The sequence below is a fragment of the Rhineura floridana genome, chromosome 1 (genome assembly GCF_030035675.1).
Source record: "Rhineura floridana isolate rRhiFlo1 chromosome 1, rRhiFlo1.hap2, whole genome shotgun sequence".
NCBI classification, from domain to species: Eukaryota; Metazoa; Chordata; class Lepidosauria; order Squamata; family Rhineuridae; genus Rhineura; species Rhineura floridana.
In genome coordinates, this window is record NC_084480.1 from 296,411,402 (window position 1) to 296,433,244 (window position 21,843).

Consider the following 21,843-nt stretch of genomic DNA (forward strand, 5'->3'; position numbering starts at 1 on the left):
GTGAGGCAGCAAATGCTGAGGCAGGGAGGGGACAGATATGTGGGTGCCACATGGTCTGTCCTGAGGGGCAGTGGAGAATGTTGTCCCATTGACAGTGTTGAAGTAAGATGTAAATGCCCAAGCCAATTTATGTCAAAGGGTCCCAGACTATGGTCTGAAGACACATGAGGCTAGCACCCTGCTGAAGCTAAGCAGGGTCAGGTCTGGTCAGTGCCTGGATGGGAGACTGCCTGGGAGCCATATGTAAGCCGACTTAGGTTTCTATGATGAAAAGAAAGGCGGGGTATAAATGTAATAAATAAATAAAGGGCAAGGTACTTTATGGATCTGGAGACAATAACAACACGAATGGGGTGAAAGTTACAGGTTTTATTAACTACTAAGCAAAACATACAAAAACAGAAAGCAAAGCAGTCACTGTTGTGTTCCTCCTGCTGCCTGGGAACCCTCAGAACCCCATTGACCAGACCCCTGTAGGAGCTGACCAGCAAGTAATACCATGATTTTGTAAACCCCTGAGAAGTATTTACATTTAAATGGTATATACATTTTGTAAATAAATTTAAAAAAAAAACAGTGCCCTATGCTGAGTTCTGATATGGGACCATTTTGCAGGGCTTTTATACTATTAAATGCTAATGAACCACATCTGCTGTTAAGATTATTCCTTAGTGCTTGTGACACGGTTTATTATACAGCCACAAGAGTGGCTGTATACTGTCAGCATGGATTTTTTTGCATTCTGCAATGTTAAAGACCATTACAAAGCTTCAATGTCAAAGTGGAAATGTGTGTGGCTTTTTAACTCACTGACCTACAGAATGTATTATTGACCTGCCAATTATTGGCTTACGCATAAGTTATACAGCCACGAGAATGGCTGAAATAGCCAGCATGGATTTTTCACATTCTGCAATGTTATATTGAAAATACCCCCTGTGCCATTCTGATGCTTCCTGTAAGCTCATTTCAAAAGAAAACCTTACAAAACTTATAGTCCTGAACTCAGAAATGCCAGCTTAACAACCCTCTAAATTTTCATGGTGATACACAAAACAGTGAGAGAAAATCGAGAGTTCAAAGTGTAAAGAGAGAGAAAAACCAGACCTTTTGGGCTTTTTTCTGTCAGAGTTCTCATAATCTGTTGAAATTAGGCACATGTTACCAAATTCTTTCAAGCTACACAGGAAGTGGACTGGACTGTGAAAGACCAACGCAAATTGTGTTTGCATTTTTACAGATTTGTAGGGCAGTACAATATCTCAGAGAGGAGGTCAGTTCTCCTGCTCCCCTGGTGCATTCACTATAGCTGCCTAATTTCCCTGCTTTTTAAAGTTTGATAGAAATATCTATTGGTTATAGGTATGTTCTTAAACGACAAGGTTTTTTGCCTATTAGTGAATCTAATCTCAAGGCTGAAATAGCACTTAATTTGTGTTAAGTAGCTAAGATATACAACTGACTAATGATCTTGGTAACAGGTGGAGAGGCCATAGGATGGGAATGTAATGAGCTTATTTATGAGAAATATTTTACAAAATAATATTATATGCAGGCAATGACCAGTTATATGCCTTTGGCCCCAAAGGACCCATAGGCATACAAGGAGCAAGTGTGATGCATCAATAACTAAACCTCCTCAAAATACAGACCCATTTTCCGGATATGCCAGTACAGCAACTGCCAATTTGGTCAGCTTTTGAACATGCAGTGAGAGATGCGAAGGCACCATCTTGTCTTTTGCATTAGGCAGAAGGTCTTGGGATGATCCTGGCAGGGACCACCAAATATGTTTAATCCCTCCACCCACCCACAGTCAATAAGATTCTGTGGCAGTTCTAGCAGAATATATCTATTTGGGAGAATGCAGAGATTGTAGTCAATGAAGTCCTATTCAGAACAGACCTATTTAAACAATGAACCTAAGTTAGTTATGTCCAGTGCTTTTTTGCTTTAAAAAAATGAGGTGCCGACACTCATAACTTGATAAAAGTACTATTGAGATCATGAGAAAATGGCTGCCATGAGCAACCAAAAAAGAGTTGCTGTTACTCCATACTGATGAGTACTGTCACAAAAAAAAGCTCTTGTCATGACTATTAACTTCAACAGGTTTACTCTGAGTGAGACTTGTAAGAGATTGATCTGCTACTTTATTCATGTCATAAAATTGCAGTGCATTAGGACATCATAGAACGGGTTTGTGTCCTGCCTTTCCTGTGGTCATACAATGTTTAGAATACATTCCTATTTGTGGACCATGCTAATGTGGGAGACTGTCCATCCATGCATGCACATGGCTGCCAGAAACAGGAAGCTTGTTCACTTACTATGTGTATGGGAAAATATCTCACAAGACATCTCGATGTAATGAGGAAGTTTAGGATGGCATGCTCAATTCCCCTGCCCATGCTCCTATCTCACGTCCTTGCATGCGAGCCAGGTGGGCTTTTTTTACATGTTTCGCATCCTAACTTTGTAGAATAAGCTTTGTTTATGTAACACAGATGAGGTAAGGAGAGGCTCTTAATTGACCAAAATAGACAGTGGATGCCAGTCGCTCATTAGTGAAGATGTTTTCTCTCACTGCTAAAGCCTGGGAACTTGGCCTTCAAGGCAGGTGCAATGAATCATGCTGCTAGAAAGCCTAAGGCCACTGCCCAACAGGATTGATAAACAAAGACAGAAACATGAGACTCAAGTTAAAGAAACATCTCCATAGGTAAAGTCACAGGCGCAAACCTGCACCCAGGTCCGGGGACTCTTTTGGGTATAAATAAGTCTCCCTAACTCCTGTTCAGGGAGCTTCAGCACAGACCCAGGTGGTAGGGTGCTGTGTATTCATTGGCCAGCTGGGATCTCTCCGTTGTTGCTTGTCCGTGGCTCCCAACGACTGAAAGAAGACCGTAAGATAACACTGTGTTCAGCAGTAGCTGTTTATAGACTTTTAAAAACCTTGCCTGCTGTGAAGCAGTAGCTGCTATTTCCACTGGTTTATTCATTATTTGCCTTTGAACCCCTCCCCCAAACCTCTTGCCTTTGGCAAAACACTATGCTGAACACAGGTACAAGCTGTCTCTACACATGCACAAGTGTTTGTATGAAAGTGTATGCTTGTTCATTTGTATAACTCAACAATTGTGTACAGAGACTGTACACTTGTTGAATGTTACATTTGAATAACTGAATGACACAGCTATTTCTGTACACAGATTGTACATTTGTTGAATGTAATGAGTGAATACCCCTATCAAGTGTGTTTTCCCTCAAACTACAATTCCCATGATCCTTGCAGAAGCTTCATTTCAACTTCTGCAGGTGGAAAAGGCAGGCTCATTGTTTTCTTTTGCAAGCAAAGGTGAGGATTTGTGCATCCCTCTTCCCTTTAGCCAGGTTTGTGAAGAGGACTACTAACCCTGATAACTGTGTTCTGTGCCCACGGCCAGAGGCAGTATGCTTCTGAATACCAGTGCTGGAAACAGCAGGAGGGGAGAGTGCCTGTGCACTCAGGTGCTGCTTGTGGGCTTCCCATAGGCATCTGCTGGCCACTGTGCAAACAGGATGTCGGACTAGATGGGCTATTGGCCTGATCCAGCAAGCTCTTCTTATGTTCTTATGAGCATGATCAGGTTTTTGTGAGCACTCATTTCAAGTTCTCACAAAAACAGTGGTGTAGTCGTCCAGAGTCCCAGGGAGTCTTAGACCCCACTTGGGAGCAGGGTCCCAGTAGGGTCCCTATGTCTCCAGCATCCTTTCCTGCTGATTGGATCCAATCAGAGTGAAAGGAGGGGAGTCAGCCACCGAGAAGACTATTTTCAGAAGCTAACATACCCCCCTTTCATGCTGATATGCTACTCGGGATGTCTGTTATTATGGAAGAAGGCATGCAGGCGAGGGACTGAGGAGTATAGAAATGATGACAAAGAGCAAGAGAGTAAGCAAGGAAAAGTGGAAAAGGAGGTATGTGGGGGAGAACTTGGACTGAAGAGCTCTCTCTCTCTCTGTGTGCTGCATGGCCTTCAGTTTGTTTCTTTGTTATTAAGGATCTTATTCTCAACCTAGCAAAATAAAAAAGAAAAAGAGGGAAGGTGGTAGGTGCAGAGTTTGGAAAAGTTACTTTTTTGAACTACAACTCCCATCAGCCCCAGCCAGCACCAGCTGGCTGGGGCTGATGGGAGTTGTAGTTCAAAAAGTAACTTTTCAGAGCTCTGGGTAGGTGTGTGGTTTTGTTCCAGCCCAAAGCCAGGAGTAGTTGGGGAGGAGGAGGGAAAGAGAGAGAAAAAACATTTAGGTGTGTGTTTGTGTTTGTAATAGTGTTTTGGCTTTTGTGTTTTATATATGTGTGTCATGCTTGGTAAAGTGAAATAGAAATGAATATGCTAGAGAGGGAAAGAGGTGCAGCCAACACCAGAGGTTAGGATCAGGAATTTTCATGCTTAAGTTTCCCCTTAACATTTGTCCATATACGTGCACAGAAAATAATAGATCTAGCTGAAAGGCAACATGGAGATCTGAACTGATTGTTGCAATGCAAGTACTCAAAGTAAGAGTCTGAAAGCTCCTTTTATTGTGTACTCTTAGAAGGTTGTATAATCTTAGAAGGGGGCATGGCTGTGAGGGGGTGTAGCCTGCCTATAATGAAGGGACCTTGCACTTCTGAATTTGCCACTACACTACTGCACAAAGCCCTCAATATTTTACATCCTCAAAGGAAATGCTTACAAAACAAATAAATCATTTTTGAGGGAAATAGGGACATGTTTGCCTATCCCAATTTGTTCATATATGAACATTAAATGTTTGGTCCTAGTTGTTATGATTTTTAATGGCAGTTGAGTTTGAAATATATTGCTGATATTTTTCAAACAATTACAATACTAGATAAACATGTACATGTATAACCTTGATTATGTTTTAACCTTCTTGCATTTTTATGGCTGCTAACTCTTGTCAGAAGCACTGATATCGCCACATCCCAGAGTACTATTTGAGATAGTTATAGCTGTGAATGCATTTGCATTTACCTTTTTAAAAACAGCAGTAGTCTACTTTCATATTAATTGTAGTATTTCAATACTACATTGTCTTCAGCACTTCCATTTGCATGGACAGAGCACAAAGTCAAACTACAGAATATGCTACCCCATGACATAGTGATGGCCATCAATTTGGAAAAGAGGATTAGATATATTTGTGGAAGATAACACTATCAATGGCTACTAGCTACATTGGCTGTGTTCTACATTCACGGTCAGAGGCAGTATGCCAGTCTATATATTGGCTGTTGAGAATCGCAAGTGGGAAACCTGATGCCTTTTGAAATCAGTGGTTGAAATCAGTGCAGTTTTGAAAGCTTCAGTCCACCATCTTGATTCAAAATGACATATCAACTGTGTCCAAACACAGACAAAAATCTGATCCTTGATCTCAGTGGAGAAGTCTGCAAAATCTGTTTATAATATTTAAGAGGTGTCCAAATGCATAGCAAACAACTTTCCAAAATATATTGTAAATGATATTGAAGTACTGTTCCACACTGCTTTGCACTATAAGCATTGATTTGTGTTCAATGTGGATGATACGTCTATCAAAGTGATTACTCGACCAACTATCTACTAACTATATCTAAAATGTGTTTATAATATAAATGCTATATATTTTAAGTATAACTCACAGGTCTTAACTACCAGTGATTTCTTATAAGCAGTCACTTTAACTCATGGAGCTGGCAGTCAGATATAGACCCTTCTCAGTGGAACAACTTCTCAAGGAATGCACAACTGACATCACCCATTTTGGTCTTCAAAGAGGCTCTGAAAATTCATTTATTTCAGAAGGCTTTTTATTTAAATGATTCCTTGAGTATCCTAAGGGCTACTATCTCTTTGGTTGGTTATATATATATACTCCAACTGACTCCAAAGTCATCAGCCATAGCCAGCATGGCCAATCATCAAGGTAATGAGAGTTAGAGTCCAAAAATATCTGGTGAATCACATATTCCCCATTTCCTGGAACACAATGAGATTCTGTATTTGCATATTACTCCTTGGATGAGAACTTCTGCTCAATATCGTCCACTTTTCTCTGTGAACCTCAGAGTTAATTCCAAAGCAACTCATGAAGAAAGCTGAAGACAAATGAAATTCATGAAATAAAACATTAAAATGGAGAAAAGCTGCATTTAAGCAACAATAAGCTGCTACTTGAAACAGCTCTATAATTTATGCCCCAACTTTCAATTGTAGGATGATGAAAATGATACTATTAAAAGACAGAACAGCAGAGAATGAGAAATAATCTAGATTCTACTCAGCACTTCCTGGCCAATTTACAGTTTCCTAAATATTGTGTAGCCCAAAGTTTTTTCTAACTTTTTTAGAAGAAATCTAAGGCAAGAGATTTACAGTGCATTCCTGTACATATCTACTCAGATATAAGCCTCACTGAATTCAGTGGGACCTACTCCCAGGTAAGAATGGGGGAGAAATTTGATTCAGTTCCTGTTTAAAGCCAAATTTATCAATTTTGCGCTTTCCAAAACAAAAAGGGAACTGAAACACAGCTATCCTTTGAACTTTACACTTATCTGAATTTTGTAATTAGTTTTCCAACCAAAGAATATATACAAAAATGAATATATTAGGGGAAAGTGTGCATAAAAATGAATATGTTAGTGAAAATACATACAACATGCATTATGTCAAGAGAAATTGTTTGCAAAACTGTACATTAGTCAAAACTGCCTCCAAAAATATGTTTATTAGGAGAAATGGCCATTAAAATGCTGAAGAATTTTCATGAGGATTTTTTTTAAAATGCATATTGCTATAGAAATGTGGACAATTGAATTAAGAATGGAAAAATGAGAAACTGAAAGAACCCAGATTGACAGATTTTTCCATCCCTACTCCCAGGTAAGTGTGCATAAGATTGTCCTTGGACTTTATTTATGGGGATATATATACATTTGCTATGAATGTACATTATATTTTTACTAGGGCTGTGCAACCAATCCAGCTGAATCATGAACTGAACTGGGCTGATTCAGGGCTGCTCTGGATCAGGGTGAAGGCAGCTTCAGATTGCTCTGGAGCAAGCTGAGTCCACCCGGAGTACTCCAGAGTAATCTGGAGCTGAAGACAGCCTGTCTTCAAAGTGTTGCAATTGCTCTTTATGAATGTCATATAAGGAGACTGCTAGGGTGGAGACAGGGGGAGTAGGGAAGCTGAACTTTGCTTGTTGACAGTTCTAGCTTCCAATCCAGGGCTAGAATCTCACCCAACACTCTTCAATCACAGTGCTTGAAAAAGCAAACCTTAAAGGTGGCCAGCACAACCCCCCCCTAGATGTATTATCTGTCTGCAATATGAAAGGAATAATTCCCTCTGGAGGGGCTATGTTGTCTCAAAGTTACATGGACTTGTGTGACACAACAAGCCAGTAATGGATGTTTTACCTTTTTTAAAAAATCCTTTTTTTGAAAGAAAAAAGAGAGAGAGCACAAACTTTAAAGGTGACTAGCAGGAAACCCCCTGGAGCGACCTGTCTGACATTTTGCAGGATTAATCCTCTCTTGAGAGACAAACATGTTTTTTCATGCATGTATTTTTTCATGTGAAAAAAAAAGGTTATGGTTGTTTTGGTTTCCCAATGCAAGTGAATGTAAGTACTGAAGAGCTGGATTTCCAAATCTTGATTCAGATATGGGGTCTGAATCAGGTTGGATCAGGCCCAAACTGAGTCACCGAACTGGGCCCTGAACAGGATTTGGGTAGGGTTGCCAGGTTCATGGCCTGAGACTGATCCTGTATCTTTAGGAGAAGAGAGAGTCAGCCAAGTGCAGGTTTTTCTCATTACAGAGTTGCAAGAACACCTGCACTTGGCTGACTTTCTCTTCTCCTAAAGATACAGGATCAGTCTCAGGCCAGGAACCTGGCAACCCTAATTTGGGGGCCTTGCACAACCCTAAGTTTTACAATTACACATAAAATAATATTGCCCTAGTCCAACTAAAGACATTTGCACATGCAATCAGGCTTGCATCATGCATCACTTGCTACATTGGATAGTACAAGCATAAATTGGATGTCTATTCAGATATGCATCCAAATGAAGGCGCATCATACCTGGAAAACACTGATTCAACAGGAATCACATTCTGATGTGCAATCAAATGCATACTTCCATTTTCAAGCAACTAGTCAGGCATGAACATCTTGATTACATGTGACTAAAATGGGATTTGAGTTGTGAAGGGGCTCTAAGCTGCCACACTGCTTTTCAAGAGATGCAACCCAAATGCTCAGAAAGAAAAACAAAGAAACAACATAACCAAAGGCAATTTACTGGAATATATAATTGGCTGATATATCTTGTTATGTGGAACCTATTGTACCTCACAAGATCGAGCATTTCCAAAAGAAATGTGGAAAAGAAATCAAAAGCACATGCCAGGTCCCCACCCCAAGGAGTATACAGTTTTAAATTTGGCATAGGTGCACAACAGAGGAAAGGGATGGAGACTGAGGCAGCAATAAGCTTGTAAATAATAGGTCTTATTTCAGTTACATGTAGTTAGGTTTACTTCTAGTGGGGCGTGAGGATTAACACTTAGCTTTTAGAATGAGTCAGAGACTCAGTCTCCCAGACACACAGATAAAAATTTGGCTTCAAACAAATGCCATATCCTCTAGCACTCAAGGGAGAGAGGTATTTTTAAAGTGTTTCTTTGGTTGGGAAAAATGTACATTCACCTCTTCCAGCTTTAGTCAAGCCTCAAGGCTTCACAAACTTCCTTGATTCTGCTTAAGAATCAGTTTGCCAGTTGAAAAAGTTTAAAATGCCTGAAGGAGCTGATGTTGCAAGTATGGAATTATTATTTTTTCTCTTCTCTTCTGGGAGGATTTGGAGATGTCAGCAAAGGAAGCTAGCATCTTGTTTCATTGGCTCTGTAATGAAAGACAGTCCTAAGCACACATAGGACATGATCCAGCCAAAGAGAAACACTTTCCCATTCCATTGGGACTGCAGCTCATGCTTAACTTTGTACATTAAAATCAACATAATCAGTAATAACAATTAAAGGTGTATACAGACAACTCCCGTACTTTACTGAGTTTCTCCTTTCTGATGGTAAGCTTAGAATTTATTACATCTAAAAACTTAACCAGACTATTTCTCACGGACTGCTCAACCTTTTTGAATCAGACGGGTGTGATTAATAATCATCTTGATAAGAAAAACATTAAAGACGCTGGAGAAATAAAGCCTCCCTCCCACTCACATTACTGTGAGAAAACAAGAACTTGATCTAACAACAATTCACTGACCTGTGGGAGAGATAAGCTGTGAGAGAGAAACGCTGGCAAATGAAAAGTAAATAAGGCATAGCTATATCAAAACGGATACTTTAAGCTGTGTAGATTGCAGCTGCTTCAAATCCTGCTGAAACTTATCCTTCTTTTTATCAACCTATGCTCCAATAATTATGGTACTTACACGACATGCAACCAAGGAGCTAGGGATTACTATTCTTACAGGCACAGCCTCCCCAAAAAAGAAAAAGAAGAAACAGACAAAAATACCCTTGTTTTTCTCCAAGAAAGAGGAATGTGGGGGTGGAGGAGGAAATTTTTCTTCTCCGAGGAAGAGGTGTCATAAGGTAGCTGTGCCATTCCACCACTCTTTTAAACACGATTGGTCTGTGGATTATATTAGAGGTGACCTTTATTTATCCAATCAACTACCACAGGGCTTAGATCTAGCAACAGAAATTGCTCTAGTAGACTCCACTCAAGCGGATCAGTCAAGTGCCAAAATAGGACCAAGAAGTGATATAAATCTACTCCTACAAGCCCTCCTATCTGATTGTGAACTGAGGGACTCCCTCCCTTTGGATGAAGGGGGAGATACTATTCTAAATTTGGTCCAGAATACTGTAGGATCTTTGACATCCTATGTTTCATCGAGTCCCAGTAAATCTCCAGGCTCTCTGGCCTCCACCCCTTTATGTAGACAGCCTAAATTGAAGGGTGGTGATAAAACCTACATCTCTAAACTGGAGATGCACTTGCTGCTGCTGACTAAAGAAATAGACTCCATTAAAAACTTTTTGACAGAATGCCATGCCCTACTCACAGTTATAGCTGAATTCCACAAATCTCACATCTGTATAAAGTGCCCTGAACACCTGGAAAAACAATCTGACGTCAAGACTCCTTCTGTCTCTAAGAAGAAGGCCCACCCTACCAGAAATAAGAAAAAAAAAAAAAGCAAAATTCTGGGAAAACAAGGGGCACAGGGGGGCCTCCGATCAAAAATGAAAATGTTAAGCCCAAAGGGAAAACGGGAAAAGTCTTAAGACGCAGAAAGGGTATGAACTTTAAAAAGCTATTCAACATAATGGAAGAAACTCAACAGGCTCCTCCTCACTTGACCAAATTACCTATGGCAGAGTCCCAGACCAAAAAGGATGATTATATGTTCTAATCCTTCTAAATCGCGTGCGGATATTGCCATACTGCCGACGACACTTTTAAATGGTAGAACTGAGTGTACAACTATTGAGGGGGAAATACAAGATCCGTGGCAACATGCTTTGTCCACTGGACAAATGAGGCAGGTGAAGGTCTGTTATATACCTCGATCTATCACACAGCAAAAGTGGAAATTGTCTCTGAATTGTCATAAATTAGTGTTTTCCAACTTCCCTAAGCCAAAAGGCATGCTATCTCTACATCAAGGAAAATGCATTTATTAAAATTGATGGACAAATTCGCCCCAGATTGTGACGTGAAAGATGACATCATGAATATTGAATATCTATTCTATGATTATCACCACGCTCGGGCGATAGTGACCTTCCGGAACAAGGCATTACGGCAAATATACTCGGCAAAAGACAACTTTTACAATGCAGGACTGCCCATATCTAGACTTTTTGTGAATCAGATGCCCACAAAATTATTTAGCAAAGTTTTGGACAGCCCAAATAGGAACAATATAAGAAATTCCTCATTATTTTTGGATGAGCCTTTGATCAACGTCCACTCTTTACCCCCGAACACCACCCTCCGCAGCACCATCATTCTATTTCAAATTTCGCTCCAACCTTGGAAGAGAATCTTTTTACTCCCTGCCTGCGAGACCTCAAAAGGAGATTATTGATAGATTGATGCTTTTAAGAAATACTCTTGCTCACGACATTCACTTAGATGAGGATGTGATATCCTCACCCCAAGATCTAAAACACCTTATTGTTAAATCTGATCCCACGGTAAAGACTCTCCAACAGGAAAGATCAACCCTTCAAACCAAATTCCCTCTTTATCCAAGGATACAAATACTCTCCTCGTGGGGGATTTTCAATACCATTTATCAAATAGCTCTGAAGAGGCAAATCTTCCCTCCAAGATATTCTCCCGTAAGATCCCGATAAACTGAATAAAAATGACCCAAGCCTGGTTGCGCAATAGATAACTTGATCCGGAGGAATTGGGTCATGACTCGGGCAGGACACCAGAAACCGAATACATCGATCAGACGACGGATCGGCCCCAAGTAAACTCTGGTGCTATATTTCTGGATAAGGATAACGTACTAAACCAAATTATAGAGATTGACTGACAACCTCCTATTGTTGACCACGTAGCTAGACCATTACTGGAGCACCATGCGACATGCCCAAGACAAATACGGGGAAATGCTGATCTGATATTGGACCAAATAAAATTCCTGACATGGAATATTGCGGGTTGGGCTTCCAAACAAAACTCCCCAGGTTTCTGGGAGTTTTTAAGAACCCACGATGTGATCTGTATTGAGGAAACCTGGGCAACAAAAAAAATCTTTCTCAATTGGTTTTCGGCCTTGGATCAAATGGCTGTCCCCCCAAATGGCAAAGGCAGGTCTAAAGCAGGTTTAGCAATTTTGATATCTACTTCTTTGTATGTAAATATTAGGGAACTCCCAACATGTGGAAATATTGCTATTGCGGCCCTAATGGAATCTAGATCTATTACCTTCCTGCTAATCAATGTATATCTCCTGCCCTCTTCTTATAAACGGAGGATAAAATCAACTTGGGAGAAATTGGAACAATATATAGTAGATCTTGAAATGCTTTATCCAAAGGCATACCCCATCGTAATGGGCGATTTTAATGCCAGAATTGGCCCTGACAATGACGCCCTTCTGTCATCTACGCTATGGGGAGAAATAGATATGGAGAACTTCGTTCCCAAGTATGATAGAATTTCTAAGGATCTAAGAGTAAATTATGCGGGTATATGCTTGTCTAAACTGGTGAGCTGTCTAAATCTGACAATTTTAAATGGCCATATAAATGTTGATAATCTGGCAGAATTTACTTTCATATCTGGCCATGGAAGCAGTGTAGTGGACAATGTGTTAATTTCCCAACCTCTGCTAAACCTAACCTCCAAATTTATAGTTAGAGATAGACTTGAGAGTGACCATCTACCCTTATCTCTTGTTATTACCGGGGGTAGGACATCTTGCAGCAAATCCTCAATATGAGGATAATCCATCTGCCCCGTGCTATAAGAGAGTTTATTGGACTGTAGCGATCTCCGAAAAGGTGGATACTTTCCTGAATTCCCCCTCAAGTGTGGACCTTAGAAATTGTATAGCAGATGCCAAAGAAATCACTAATATCTTACATGTTTATTCTACTTTGGCCTCTGCCCTAAAAAAGATCCTAAGGCCAACATCCATTTCATGCCATTCATATAGGCTGACTTCAACTAGATGGTTTGATAAGGATTGTCTTAATGCTAAGAACCAATTGAAAAGGGTATATAGTAGCTGTAGGAAAGATAATGCAAATATTCTTCCACCTGAATATTATACTGTCAAAAAAAAATACAAACAGATTGCCTCTAAAAAGAGACAATCAATTCAAAATGATTGGAAGGTTCTAATAAACGCTACTATAAATAAAAACTCAAAACTTTTTTGGTTCTTGGTTACTGATGCCATAGGCTCTACTTCTCCCGTTTATTGTAACATCTCACCGGCTGTTTGGTAATGCCATTTTTCTGTATTATTTGTAACTTTTAGTAACCATGATCCACAGTTGACCAAAATGGCGGACTTTAGTGACCTGCCAGTCTGGCCTCCCATACAGCAGCAGGAGATAATTACCTTGGTTAACAACTTAAAAACAGGTAAGGCCCCGGGAATTGACATCATATCCCCAGAATTAATCAAGGCGCGTATTGATTGGTGGGCTCCACTACTGGCAAATCTTTTTACCCAGATAAATCTTACTGGCAAACTCCCCTTAGATTGGCTTGAAGCAGTTGTTATTCCTGTGTTCAAGAAAGGGGACAAGGACGATCCCTCAAATTATAGACCGATCAGCCTTTTATCTGTTGTGGGAAAGCTATATGCTAGCCTACTAAATGAGAAACTGAAATCTTGGATAGAGGAGGAGGAGATCTTGGGCTGGGAGCAGGCGGGTTTTAGGAAAAATAGATCTACAATTGACCATTCCCTAGTTCTTAGTCATCTGCCGGAGAAATATAAGAGCTCCTATGGTAAGGGCCTTTTTGTTGCCTTTATTGATCTTAAGGCCACCTTCGACTCTATTCCGAGAGAATTGTTATGGGTTAAGCTATCCCAGACATCGATGGACAAACGACTTCTGTCCTTGATAAAATGCCTCTATCAATGCACAACACTTCGGGTACGCTGTGGAGCTGATGGCAGTTTGACAAATTCCATCCCCGCTACTAAAGGGGTACGACAGAGATGTATTTTGGCCCCCACTTTATTTAATTTGTTTCTAAATGATCTGATTAAGCACTGTCTCGCTGATCATTTTCATTCTCCAAAGCTGGCTGGTATTAAGTGTCCGCTATTGCTATATGCAGATGATGCTGTCCTTTTCGAAGTTTTTAATGTCCTTTTCGAAGGTTGGCCTTAAACGGCTGCTACGGGCCTTTATGACTTATTGTGATAAAAATTCGCTTACTATCAACTTCAATAAGACTAAAATTATGGTTTTCTCTCATCGGTCTTCGTTGCATCCATGGTTAATAAACAGCCAAAAGACAGACCAGGTCTGACAGTACAGATACTTAGGGATCTTGTTCTGTGCTTCACTCTCCTGGTCTACACATATTCGGGCTACTATTCAATCTGTAAATAATAATCTAAAGGCCATCCTTCGTTTTTTTTCTCGTAAAGGGCGGTCAGTATATTCCAGCTGCTCTTCAAATTTTTAAAACTAAAATACTTCCACAACTTTTATATGGAATTCCAATTTGGTACCATGTTTTAATACCAAGATCGAATTGGTACTTTCGGGCTTCCTGAGATCAATATTTAGAATGCCACGCTGTGTTTCCGTGGCTGGTTTGCGTCTTGAAGCGGGATTTACCTCAATTGAGTGTTCTGCCTGGCTCCAGGCTTTTAGATTTTGGACCAAAATAACCTATGCAAACCCTCCTTCAGGACTCCCAAACTTAATCTGGAGTGACTCATATACCAGCTCCTGGTCTAAAAGATTCAATGAGAAAATAAAGATTCTTGGCCTTTCAATGGATCTTCTATCCACTATGGATATTGGCAAAGCTAATCATATTATTGGCCAGCATATTAAGGACATTGACCTTCAATATTCTATGGCCAATGCTCATAAAACCTGCTCTCCATCCTATTTTGGCTTAAATTTCCTTTTTCCCAACCATGCAACCTATTTGGATTATCTGTTCATTCCTTGCTATCAGAACTTCCGTCGGCGATGTTAAATTTAAACTTGCTTTTAAATTTGACTGTCTAACCAGCTGTATATTGGGTCTATGACTGTAAATAAACATTACTTACTAATAACAGCAACACCTATATGCTGCCCTGCCTCTAATGAACTTAGGAAAGTGTGCAGGTGATTATCTCACAATAATCCTGTGAGGTAGGTTAGACTGACTTGGATGATACTATCCTGTAACTTCATACCTGATTAGGAATTTTTATTTGGGTATCCTGACACTTTGAAAGGGGTTGACTGGACTGTATGTCTGACATTGCAGGACTGCACACAAAGAATTGCATTTCTGAATAAATGTGTGAAAGATTGAGATATAAATCAGATTTTTAAGATAACCTCTGTTTTATTTTCGTTTTGTTGTATAGACTTTTTTCCCCTGGTTTACAACCCTATAGCCAGAGTGGGACAGATGGGTACAACCCCCCAGAGCTGTGCTCCCCCCCCCAATTTTGTGGAAAATTATATTTTTAATTTATGACATGCCAATCACTGTCAGCCTCCATTTAATGACAACTTTTTAAAGAACGGGCAATTTAAGAATAAGACTTTCTGAAAAATTCAGTGAGCAAGGCAGGGCAAGTGCACCACAAAAGCCTAATTTGGAAGAGCCCCCAGCCTCCCAAAAGTCTGCTCACTCACGACTTTCCCCGACTGAGGTGGATTTTTCATGATCATGCTATGATTAAGGGATCCTGAAAAAAATCAGCCTGTATAGTAACACGATCCCTGAAGAATTAAATATTAGAAATTTGTGTTATGGGTTAAAGTTAGACTTCACCTCTTGGACCTTCCTTTGCTCTGCTTTTCAGTTTAAGTTTCAGTTGTATTCTCTACCCAGGCAGCAATAAAGAAACATGTTTGTTTGCCTGCAGTAAGAAGTAAATGTTTGTTTATTCTGCAATTATTACAATGAGTAGAGCAGTATTGGGTGTGTATTGCTAAATGGTGAAATAAAGGGATAACTTAAAGTAATCAGGGGGGAAACTACCCTAAGTTACCCTTTACTCTTTTAAAACACTCACTATGCTCACAATCATAGTTGCTATTTTTCCTTCTTCTTGAGTACTTGATGTCAAAAGATGAAAAAAAAGTCCTAGAGGAATAGAAATGCTGCTGTGCACACTACGCAGAGCTTGGAAAAGTTACTTTTTTGAACTACAACTCCCATCAGCCCCAGCCAGCATGGCCACTGGATTGGGCTGATGGGAGCTATAGTTCAAAAAAGTAACATTTCCAAGCTCTGCACTACAGTTAGCTGGCTGACTGGTCATCTAGGCTGTAACTGAGACCTAATATCTTATTTTCCCAATGTCTGCAGCTCTGCATGAGGCCTTTTCAGGGTTTCTGAGCATACAAATCACCCAGTAACCAGTAAAAACTACAATTCCAATTGCTTTCCACCATTAGTTTCTGAATGTTCAGTTAGTCCTTTATACAGCAACCAGTTAGAAAGTTTTTCCTTGATTGTCCAACAGGCAGGAAACTCTAAAGATCAGGAAGAAGACCAGAAGGAGGGACCCTCAAGGAGGGGGTTAATACCTTTTGGTGTCCCCTTGTTCAATGTATCCTTAATTTTCTTTTTTCTTATGAAACCAAACATATGCTAGTCATTTAATCCCTGGTGTTCATGCCAAATTTTCTGTTAACTTGACCTTTACATAGCCCATTATGTAGGTTAACACACTCTGCATGGTGGAGGAGTGAGGGGGAAGGTCACTGCCTTTCCACTCCTCTGGCCTGGCCCTCATGTACTCTCCACCAGTGAAGGGGGGGATTAGCTGAAGCTCTCCCCCCAAAAAATTCCCCACTTAGAAATATGGCTGCCCCACCTAACAAGGAAGGCTTGCCATGGGGCTGCTCTCTTGCATGCAGACTTGTGTTCTTTCTTCCAGAATTCTCCTTGCTATGCCATTCCAGTGCATGTCCTAGGATGGGTGTAGGCCATATCTGCACCTTACATTTAAAATGCTGTTATACCACAACAGCCATGGGATGCCTACACACCACACACTTAAAATACACCTCCACCCCAGAAACCTGGAAACTGTAGTTTGTTAAGGGTGGTAAGAATTATAGCTCTGTGAGGGGTAAACTACAGTTCCCAGGATTCTTTGGAAGGAATATGCTGCTGTGTATATGTAGCCATGGCTTTCCCCAAAGCATCCTGGGAACTGTCATTTGTTAAGGGTGCTGAGCTTTTAGGAGACTCCTGTTCCCATCACAGAGCTTTAATTCCAAGAGTTTCCTGGGAAGAGAGATTATTAACCCACTCTGGCCACTGGGCACTCTGTCAGGGCAATAGGGATTTCCTAACAACTCCCTGCACGCTTAACAAATGACATTTCCCAGGAATCTTTGCAGAAAGCCATAAAGTGGTATAAAAGTATGTTAAATGTAATGGGCATGCCTATAGCCATACTACCCTGAACACGCCTGATCTCATCTGATTTTGGAAGCTAAGCAGAGTTAGTCCTGGTTAGTACTTGGATGGGAGACCACCTGGGAATACCGGGTCCCATAGGCTTAGAGGAAGACAATGGTAAACCACCTCTGAATACCTCTTACTATGAAAACCCTATGACTATATCCAAAAAAAGATTCATAGGGTCGCCATAAGTCATAATCAACTTGAAGGCATATAACAACAACAAATGTAATGGATAGATGTGGCCTTAGTCTGTAATTAGTCCAGAGAATTCTTTTTTAAAAAGAAAAAAGATGTTTCTTTATTTAATTTTCTGTGCCCAGAGAATTCTGAAATACTGGTCTGGAATGGATCTGCCATAAACTTTACACTTGGGATGAGTGTGCTGACTCCTGTCCTGGAAGTTGGTTGTGTCAGGATATTGAGCTTGTTCTACTCTTGCAGTTGTTCAGGGCTGTGCTACCAGATTCTCAATATTCCTGTCTTTACAGAGTCAACAACAGAGGTTATGTGCCCAACAGGTTGCAAACAGCAGCATGTTTATTCAGCTACCTGAACTCCAATGTTTTCCTTTATGTAGCTTAATGACATTTAAAAAAAAAAAAAGGAAGCCTGAGAAACTTCCACTGATTCTGTGTATCTAACATCATTTCCCCAATACTCTCTTGCTTCCAAAATGAAGGAAAATACCATGGAATGTTTTATAAGTTGTAAAGAAACAGTTCATGATGACTGCTTTACAGATACTGTATCATTCTGAGTACCCATTTTGCTCTGTATTTTATAATAGGTTAGCAAATTAACCTGACATTCGGGTTAAATTTATTCTCTTCTTGCACATATATCTTGTCCAAGCCATTTGGGTCATGTGGCAAGATACAGTATTTGAATAACCGCTCTGCTGCATATTAATTTTTAAATGTTAGTTTCAACAGTAGAGGGTTTTTTTTCCCTGTTAAGGAAGGGAATTGTTTAAATGCATTAGTACTGAGATACGCACAGCTCTCAACACTCAAAATGTTAATAGCTGATTTAGTAGAAGAACAATGAGAAAGGCAGTATAACCTTATTTGTCTATCTAACCAGTATTGCCTACAGGGCCATCCTTACCATTAGACAGAGTGAGGCAATTGCCTTAGACGGCAGACGCAGAGGACAGCAATGATAGCCCCCTCATTATTCCTCCTGACCACACTGGCTACTGATGGAAATAAGAGCTATGTATCCCCCAGTCCTGTCATTTGTCCACTGGACTAAACGGCTGCCTTCAGGTGCTTACAGGATGCTATCTGTACATGCAATGGATGGGGGTAGGGTTGCCAGGTCCATGGCCTGAGACTGATCCTGTATCTTTAGGAGAAGAGAAAGTCAGCCAAGTGCAGGTGTTCTTGCAACTTTAATGAGAAAAACCACAAGGTGGAATTCTCCCTTTGCCCTGCACAACTTTTAAAGATACAGAAGACCTCTTGGTTGCCAGGCCCAGCCTCCAAGAGGTCTTTTATATCTTTAAAAGTTGTGGAGGGGGGAGGGAGAATTCCACCTTGTGGTTTTTCCCATTACAGGGTTGCAAGAACTCCTGCACTTGGCTGACTTTCTCTTCTCCTAAAGATACAGGATCAGTCTCAGGCCATGGACCTGGCAACCCTACTTGGGCCAGCCCTGACTGCCTACTCTGATTGGCAGTGGTCCTCCACGGGCTCAGGGAGAGGACTTTCACATCACCCACAAGGCTGCAACCTGATCCTTTCAACAGGAGATGCCACATATCAAAACTGAAATGCTCTATATGAAAAGCATATTCTAGCACTGAAGGTAAGCAAATAAGAAAAAGATCACTACTGGATCATGCTAAGAGTCCCTGTAATCCAGCATCCTGTTCTCACAGTTGCCAACCAGATGCCTATGGAAAGCTGTGAAGGATCACCAGGGACTGCCTCACTGCCCTTGGCTTCAGCCCTGTGTGGATTCAGAATCAGGTCCCTAGTCAACTGAACTGGCTGAGGAAGAAGGGCAGGAAGAAAAGCCAAAGGAGAAACAGCTGGGGGCAAACTTAGCTGTTGGTAGGGAGTCTTTAGAAGCCTATATAAGAGAAAGCAGGAAATAAGCTGGGAGGGAGTCTTCAGCCTGAGAGGCGGAAGAGATTGTCAGAGACCTTGAGGGGCTGGAAGGCTACAGGAGTGAGGCCTCAGCCTAGATCCCCCCAGGACTGGGAAAGGATCCTCAAGGGGGAAGGGGGAAGTGATATAACTGCTTGTCCCCAATAAACTGTAAGCAGCAAGGTTGCTTGGCAAGTTGTGATTCTTTTCCCATGGTGAGAGTGAGACCCCGACCATGGATGCTGGACTTTTTGACATTCCCCTACTCATGGATGCCCAACAGAAGCCTGCAAACAGAGCTTGAGTTATGATCCTTCTCCTAACGAAAGATATAGTTTAACATAGTTGATTTTTTAAAGTATAAATACAACTGATATTCTGTTTAAAATGGCAGCACAGGGCAAAGGCTTTGAACCAAGAAACTCAGTCAGAAATCAACTGTGACTGTGCTCAGCCTCAAGTCCTTTAAAAGAGAACAGAGATTGAAAACCTCAGGCCCTGAAACAGTGGGCACAATGCAACTTCTGGAGTGACCAGGCATTCTGTAAATACTGGGATTCTGGCCATTTGCCATTGGTTACTCCACAGAGGGTTGCCAGGTGTCTGGTTTTCACCCAGAGACTCCAGTTTTTGTGGGTCCTCTCTGGGTGAGTCACCTTAATCTCTAGACTCTTAGCTTTCATTTTTTAAAAAATTAAGTTTCTAGTTGGTCTGGTTCAAAAGATATAAACCAAAATGTCAGCTGCCCCTCCCCACAACTTCTGTTAGTACCGGCAGTTCTAATCCCTGCTCTTTCAGGTTTTTCACCAATAAGTGAAGTCAGGATTGTGATTAACAAGATGTGTTGACCCCCAAGCAATAGTTAAACCAAGAGTTTCCTTTTCCTGCTTGTCGCACATCAGGAATTTAGTAAATATATAGCTTTCAGCAGCATAAAGAGTATCTCCTCTGTACAGGATTGGGACTTGCTTCTGAGTAAACATGCATAGGATTGCACTACAACAGAAGATCACAGCGGGATATTGGTAGGCATAAAAGTGTGCATGCAGGGTTTTTTTAATTACTTGCAAAAAATGACATACATTTTGTCTTTCAAATAAACTTTAAACGGAAGTTTTAAAAAGTGTACATGCTGCAGTGTTATACTTTTCTAATTAAGGAGTCAAGCAAGTTTAAATTTTACTGGAAGAGGGCAGTTTATTTGTCTTATTCATAGCCTGTTTTGAAAACCTTGCCAACCTTTTCTAGGAGTAAAGCTACAATGCTAATACCACATACCTGGGAGCCAAACCCATTGAATTCAGTAGGACTTACTTTTGATTAGACATAGTTAGGCTTGTGCTGAAAATCAATGGGACTTTTGTGTGAACACAGAAAAAAATTGTGTTGTAAATCTCTCTGTCCCCCTCCAATCCTTTTTTTTAAGCAGTTAGGCAGGGCATTTCATTTACCTTGGACGTTACTCCCTCACATCCGTAGAAACAACAACAGTAGTTCCATGTGATCAGCTCAACCCCCTAAAACCCACTTATGATGCACCTTGTTATTTGCATGATGGTTTGTTTCTTGCCCAACAGTGGTAAAAGAATTCACATAGTGGGAAGTGTGGCTTCAATTGCTGTTGTTCCCAGGCTACTGCCTATGAAGGTAGGCCAAACCATGTGTGTTATCTCTTTGTCAGTTATTACTCACTGGAATTGGGTTGGCTGTCAAAGTGAGTTTATAGCAGCTCACAGGGTAGGCAGGAAAGAGTAGAGAATCTTCTTAACTTTTACTCATTTCTCAAACCTCTCTCTGCAGTGAAGGGTCAAGTCTGTAAAGATGTTTGGAACAGCCACGTTAAAAGGCAGGCATGGCATTCCTGTCAGGGGGTTGCCAACCCTGCTTTGATACAGATATTGTTTCAGACGATCCCTAGTGCAGCCTTCAGGGGTATCCATCTTTACTCCTGAGTGCTCCCATCTAACATCTCCACAAGACTAGGCTACTTTCTTCCTACAATGGCCTTCTGGTGACAGGTGTGGTCTCAGGATACTCTTCTGAGGGCACTTAAACCCTTTTTGGCAGAAGCAAGTAGGGTAGATTAAATGTCCCTTACCTAGGCTGTCTAAGCAGTTGAGAAGGAATGATCCGTTTACTTCAGCTTGACCTGGAAACACCCTCATTTAGCTAAGATTTCTATCTTAATTTCCAATCAGAATTTTTTTGTTTGAGTGGCATGCTCCAATTAACTGTGGCTGATACTTAATGTATCATGCTTAATGACATCACTACAGTCTGCCCCTATGACATCACTAGGGCCCACCACCATTACATCACTAGGGCACACCCCTGAAATCTTAGGGTTTTGGATACTTCTGATGTGGCAACTCCAGTCTACAGAGTGGTATCTTCTGCATGCTGTAGTTCAGGGTCCAGATCTCAGCTCCTGCCACTGACCCCAAGAATCCTGAGCTCATGAACAAATCCTCCAAGATGACCACACATTCTGAACTTCTGTTTGTTGGTTAGGTCATCTGCTTTTCATG

At 40.9% G+C, this 21,843-nt stretch overlaps 1 protein-coding gene, 1 long non-coding RNA gene and 1 pseudogene across 4 annotated transcripts in view; 1 reads left to right on the forward strand and 2 right to left on the reverse strand.

Moving 5' to 3' along the window:
• CSMD3 (CUB and Sushi multiple domains 3) overlaps nt 1–21,843 on the reverse strand; it is a 1,044,618-nt gene that overhangs the window by 937,726 nt on the left and 85,049 nt on the right. The window lies entirely within an intron of this gene.
• Nucleotides 5,825–9,800, reverse strand: LOC133374424 (uncharacterized). Its single transcript, XR_009759890.1, has 2 exons — nt 9,333–9,800; nt 5,825–6,130 (listed from the first exon to the last, which is right to left on the reverse strand). It is a non-coding gene; the product is annotated as an uncharacterized LOC133374424 (long non-coding RNA).
• On the forward strand, nt 17,200–17,318 carry LOC133375778 (5S ribosomal RNA; annotated as a pseudogene).